Here is a 6,618-nt window from a genome sequence, read left to right as displayed (position 1 = left end):
GGTGTAGAGTCAGGGCTATGAGGGTGCTGGGTGGGGAATGACTCCCTTAGGGGCTAAAGCTGTCCTCCAGCCCCCTCTGCTCTGCAAAGGTGCCCACATCCACAGTTCCCCTGGGCCCCTTAATTTCTCCAGAAGGAACTCTCAGACCTTCACCCTTAAGCAGGAATCACAGATGTGTGGGATGAGGGTCCAAGTGTCCCTCCAACTCACTGCTCCCTGTCTTCCCTGGTGGTGAGAGAAGGCCCTCATGTATCAGCCAAAGCTCACTCACATATTCCACTGCTAATAGGCTCTGCCGACCTCATCATAGCTGGAGAAAATACACCCATATCTAGTGGATGCCAAGGGTCATCACATAAAATGTCCTGTGGAAGCTACCTCTCATTGTATCCATTGTCACTGTTTGTCTCCTAACTAGTCTGGAGACCTGGAGTGCTGTCTTCTCTGTGCTTGGTTCACAGTCAGCTCCTATAGGATTGCCTGTGATGACGGAGACTTCCTGAATGTTTCCTGAATGAAAGGGCTCAACCCAACCCATTACATATATCTGAGTGGGTCTGGAGTCCCTGCTCACCCCCAAGGATCCCTCCTCTGGTTTTGCTCAGGCACAGTCCTCAGATAGAGTCTCATGTCTCCTCTTTAAAAACTTTTAAAATTACTTTTCAGTGTTCCAGAATTCATGGTATATGCATAAAACCCACACTCCATGCAATAGATGCCCTCCATAATACCCACCACCAGCCTCACCCAATATCCCACCCCCGCCCCTCCAAAACCTTCAGATTGATTTTCAGAGTCCCCAGTCTCTCGTGTTTCATCTCCCTCTCCAATTTCCCCCATCTCTCTTCCCCTCTCCATCTCCCCATGTCCTACATGTTATTTCTTATGCTTCACAAATAAGTGAAACCATATGATAATTGACTATCTCTGCTTCACTTATTTCACTCAGCATAATCTCTTCCAGTCCCATCCATGTTGGTTGGGTATTCATCCTTTCTGATGGAGGCATAATACTCCATAATGTATATAGACCACATCTTCCTTGTCCATTCATCCATTGAAGGGCATTTTGGCTCTTTCCACAGTTTGGTACTATGGCCATTGTTTCTATGAACATTGGGATATAGGTGGCCCTTCTTTTCACTACACCTGTATCTTTGGTGTAAATACTCAGTAGTGCAATTGCAGGGTCATAGGGAAGCTCTATTTGACATTGTTTTAAATTTGACTCACCCTGAAAATTTTTTGGAACAGTGTCAAGTTGCAAAATTAAAATGTATTTTTATCTATATCTATATAGATATGTGCATAATTTATTTATTTGGCAGAGGGAGATAACCATAGAGGAAATACAAGCAGGAGTGGGAGAGGGAGAAGCAGGCTTCCCACTGAGCAGGTAACCAGATGTGGGGCTTGATCCCAGGACCCTGGGATCATGACCTGAGCTAAAGGCAGACACTTAATGACTGAGCCACTCAGGTGTCCTTAAAAAAACATTTTAAATTTATAATATTCAGATATGTTTTATGAAGTGAGTGACCTCCCTATGCTCTGAAAGAGGATATTTGAGATTTCATTTTGACTAACATCTGAGAACCGATTAGAATCACTCTCCATTCTCAGTATCTTGTCTCCTAGGTCCTCTGTGGTAAAAGGGCAAAAAAAAAAAAAAAAAGCTACAATGGAAAATCTTCTCATAAATATTCTACTGCTGTTCTTGTAAATACACCCCTATTCTGCTGAATAAAATCTGAAGTAATTTTTCAGTAGAGTAGAAATCTAGGAAGTTTATTTTTATAAAGGTAATAAATGATGTAATTTTTATAATTAGGAGAATGTAGGTCATGGATGTTTTGCTTTAAATCTCAGAAAGATATAAAATAGCATCATTATTACATTTTAAATAAAATGTATTTATTCACACTTCATATTTTATTAAGATTCCTATAAGTAAATAAATGATTATTTTTTAAATTAAATTTAATTTTTCTGAGTTCCAAGTTTAATTACTTACACACCATACCCAGTGCTCCATCTAATACATGCCCTCCTTAATACCTACCACCAGACTCACCTATTCCCCCATCCCCTCCCCTCCAAAACCCTTTGTTTGTCAAAGCCAGTCTCTCCTGCTTCATTTTCTCTTACAATTTTTCCCAATTAACTTTTCCTTTCCTTCTACTAATGTCCTCCATGCAAATTCCTATGCACCACAAATAATTGAAACCATATAATAATTGTCTTTCTCTGCTTGATGTATTTCCCTCAGCACAATCTCCTCCAGTCCCCCATGTTGATACAAAAGTTAGGTATTCATCCCTTCTGATAGCTGCATAATACCCCATTGTATATATGGACCATATCTTCTTTATCCATTGTCTGTTAAAGGGCTTCTTGGCTCCTTCCAGTTTGGTGACTATGGCCATTGCTGCTGTGAACATTGGTGTACAGATGGCCCTTTTGTTCACTACATCTGTATCTTTGGAGTAAATACCCAGTAGTGTAATTGCAAGGTCATAAGGAAGCTCTGTTTTTACTTTCTTAAGACATCTCCACACAGTTTTCCTAAGTGGCTGCACCTACTTGCATTCCCACCAACAGTGTAAAAGGATTCCCCTTTCTCCATATCCTCTGCAACACATTTTGTTTCCTGTCCTGTTAATTTTGGCCATTCTACCTGGTGTAAGTTGGTATCTCAATGTGGTTTTGATTTGAATCTACCTGATGGTAATGATGATGAACATTTTTTATGTGTCTGTTAGCCATTTGTATGTCTTCTGTGGAGAAGTGTCTGTTCATGTGTTCTGCCCATTTTTTGACAAGATTATCTGTTTTTTTCGGTGTTGAGTTTGAGGAGTTATTTATAGATCTTGGACAACAGCCCCTTGTCTATAATATCATTTCTGAATGACTTCTTCCATTCCGTGGGTTGCTTCTTTGATTTGTTGACTGTTTCTTTTGCTGTGCAGATTTTGTTCTTGATAAAGTCCTAAAAGTTCACTTTCATTTTTGTTCCCTTTGCCCTTGTAGGCACATCTTGAAAGATGCTTCTGTGGTCGATGTTGAAAAGGTTACTACCTATGTTCTCCTCTAGGATTCTGATGGATTCCCGCCTCAAGTTGAGGTTTTTTTATCCATTTCTAGTTTAGCTTTGTTTATGGTGTAAGAGGAGGGTCAAGCTTCATTCTTCTATATATAGCTGTCCAATTTTCCCAGCACCACTTTTTGAAGAGACTTTTTTTTCCACTGGATATTTTTTTTTCCGTATTTTGTCAAAGATTATTTGACTATAGAGGTTTGGGTCCATATTCGGACTCTCTCCTCTCATCCACTTGTATATGTGTCTCTTTATGAGCCAGTAACATGCTGTATTGCTGATCACAGCTTTGTAGTAAAGCTTGAAATCAGGCAACATTACGCTCCCAGTTTTGGTTTTCTTTTTGAAAATTTCCTTAGCAATTTGCGGTCTTTTCTAGTTACTTACAAATTTAGGATTGTTTGTTCCAGCACTTTGAAAAATTCTATGGAATTTTGACCAGGGTGGAATTGAAGTATAGATTGCTCTGTGCAGTACAGATATTTTAACAATGTTTATTCTTCTGATCCATGAGCATGGAATGCTTTTCCATTTTTTTGTGTCTTTTTCAATTTCTTTCGTAAGTGTTCTTTAGTTCCTTAAGTATAGATCCTTTACCTCTTTGGTTAGGTTTTTTTCCAAGGTATTTTGTGGTTCTTGGTGCTATAGTAAATGGAATCAATTCTTTAATTTCCCTTTCTATATTTTCATGGTTTCTGAGCATTGATTTTGTATCCTGCCACATTACTGAATTGTTATATAAGTTCTAGTAGTTTTGGGGGGGGTCTTTTGGGTTTTCCATATAAAGTATCATGTCGTCTGTGAATAGAGAGAGTTTGACTTCTTCTTTCCCAAATTGAGTACATTTTATTTCTTTTCGTTGTCTGATTGCTCTTTCTAGGACTTCTAGTACTATGTTGAAGTACAGTGCCAAGACTGGTCATCCTTCTCGTGTTCCTGATATCAAAGAGAAGGCTTTTCATCATTGAGAATCATATTCACTGTGGGTTTTTCATAGATAGATTTTACGAAGTTGAGGAATGTTCCCTCTATCCCTTTACTTTGAAGTGTTTTAAATAGGAACAGATGCTGTATTTTTATAAATACTTTTTCTGCATCAATTGACAGGACCATGCGGTTCCCTCTTCTCTTATTGATTTGTTCTATCACATTGATTGACTTGTGAATACTGAACCACGCTTGCCTCCCAGAGATCAATCCTACTGGGTCATGGAGGATAATCTTTTTAATGTACCATTGGATCCTATTAGCTAGGATCTTTTTGAGATTTTGGTGTCCATAGTTGTCAGGGATATTGGTCTGAAATTCTTCTTTTTGATGGGATATTTCCCTGTTTGAGGACCAAGGTAATCCTGGCTTCATAGAGACTGGAAGTTTTCATTCTCTTTCTATTTATCTCTTTTTCTATTCATTTTCCTTCTGTTTTCTTTTTATCTAAAGAACACCTTAAGCATTGGCAAGGGGTCATCACTGTGTAAGTTCCTACAAATGCTAGTATGGTAAATTTTCAACTCATGATAACTGTACTTCTCCAAAAGCCAGTCCTACATGTAATGCCCAGAGGTCAAGACAAGGATTGTTAGTAACGAGCATCCACTTGGACACTGTTCCTTCTCTTGAGGAAAGCCTTGTGCTGCTTGGGCCTTGGGAGATTGTTGTACACTAAGTGATACCTCAATAAACCTGGGGAGAAATGTCATCACCACTGAAAAACATGTTCACAGGGTTGTATGTGAGCAAAAAACATACTTCAGAATCTCTGTTATTGAGTCAGTAAAAGTTCATCTAACAATAAACCTCACCTCTGAGCAAGTTTTAGATTTCTGTCATGGCATTTGATGACGCATAAGGAAAGAAAAGGCACCAACATTGACTTTGTGTGCTATGTAAGGGAACAAAGACTTGAAGACTACATAGGCACATGGCCAGCATATGAATAATGGGGCACTGAAGTTTTGGTGTCTTGCTTTCAATGTCCACGCCCTCTCTCTCACATCTACTGCCTGGAAGGGACTGTAAATTTCTACTCTGAGTTTGGCATCAACTGTGGCTTTAGATCTTGCTCTGGAACCCCCTTTGGGGGACACATGTCAGATGCAAGACATCAGGCCCAGTCTTTGCTCAACATTTATGTACTTTTAGCATCCAATAGGTATTTCCCACACTGATGCTTCACTGTTTCTCCTTCCCTCATTCCCAAACTCCTTTGATTTCAGGCAGTTTCAGAGTTAGTCTTCCCAAAGTCTTCAAAGTCTGAAGTTCTGGAGAAGTGATCCTTGCTGTGGCAGTCAGGCCCTGGTACAGTCACATCGCACACCTACCTCTGGAAGGAGTTGAGGAAAATTCACTCCAAACTTCCCCTATTGGGATCTAACATTTCACCTCAGATAATGTTATGAAAAGTACAACTTCAGTTCCCTTGACGATAATCTGTCTTCTTCACATGGGACAGCCATGTGTGATTTCTGTGTGATTACCAGAAGACACTATCCAAAAATCAAGCAAGCAAACAAAAATCAAAAGCAAACAAAGAAACAAAAAACAAAAAAAAAAGACAGAAAGTAAAAAAGAAAAAAAAAACACAAAAGATGTTCTTCATTGATTGAGCATTAAGATGTGCATCTGGCATTCTTCCAAAGAGGTATAAAGAATAGGTTATGTGTTCCATGTTGGAGGAAGGAAAGCTCAGTGATGGGAGAGGAAAAACTCCGATTAGGTTTTTATTCAAAGTGACCACTTATAATAGCCTCTTGCTGTGTTATGTGGACCTCTGAAGGAAACAAACTTAAGTCGTCATTTTGGATAAATATAAATATAAAATGATACAAAGTGTGGATTGACGTTTTCTTTTTGATCATGTATATATACGAAATATGTTGCATTTGAATGGATTTTGTTTGCTCTGTCAGTGACAATGTTTCCCTCCACAAAACAAAATCTGAGACAGCTGGACTGATGTATGTCACTTATTTACTCCAGAAACTCCTAAAAATCCATAAACTCCAGATTATCCCCATGTCATCAACAGGAACACTTTAAGGATCAAGAGAGTTACCTGGTGGATTCCATGGGTGAATGCAGCACTCAGAGCTGAGGGTTGGATCTTTTGAAGAAAAGATTTCTGAGGGAAGAAAGAAGACACAAGGCCCATCAGACCATGGGATAGATGAAAGGTCTAAGGTTTTAAGATCAGAAGACTCAGTAGAGTATCCTCACTTCCACTTACTGCTGAGCTGGGAAGGAAATATCTGCATAAGTAGCAGAAGACTTATAGCCAGAAAGATTTTGGTGATCATGTGCATGTAACTTAACCTGTTCTCACCTGCTGCTGAGAGTCTCAACTGTTTGAGGGACAAGAGTGGAAGGAATTTTCACAGAACACCTGATGGCTTGTTGGATACAGTAAGACTGCAATGGCTGGGAGATGCTCCCTGATCAGCAATTATACAGGTTGGGTGCCTGTGCTTCTGCGAGCATTCTGCTAAGTAGTTAGTAGGTTCCTGTGACCCAGGCATGTTTGT

This window comes from Lutra lutra, chromosome 5 (genome assembly GCF_902655055.1).
Source record: "Lutra lutra chromosome 5, mLutLut1.2, whole genome shotgun sequence".
Taxonomy (NCBI): Eukaryota; Metazoa; Chordata; class Mammalia; order Carnivora; family Mustelidae; genus Lutra; species Lutra lutra.
The sequence above is the reverse complement of the archived record's forward strand: the minus strand, read 5'-3'. Positions refer to the sequence as shown.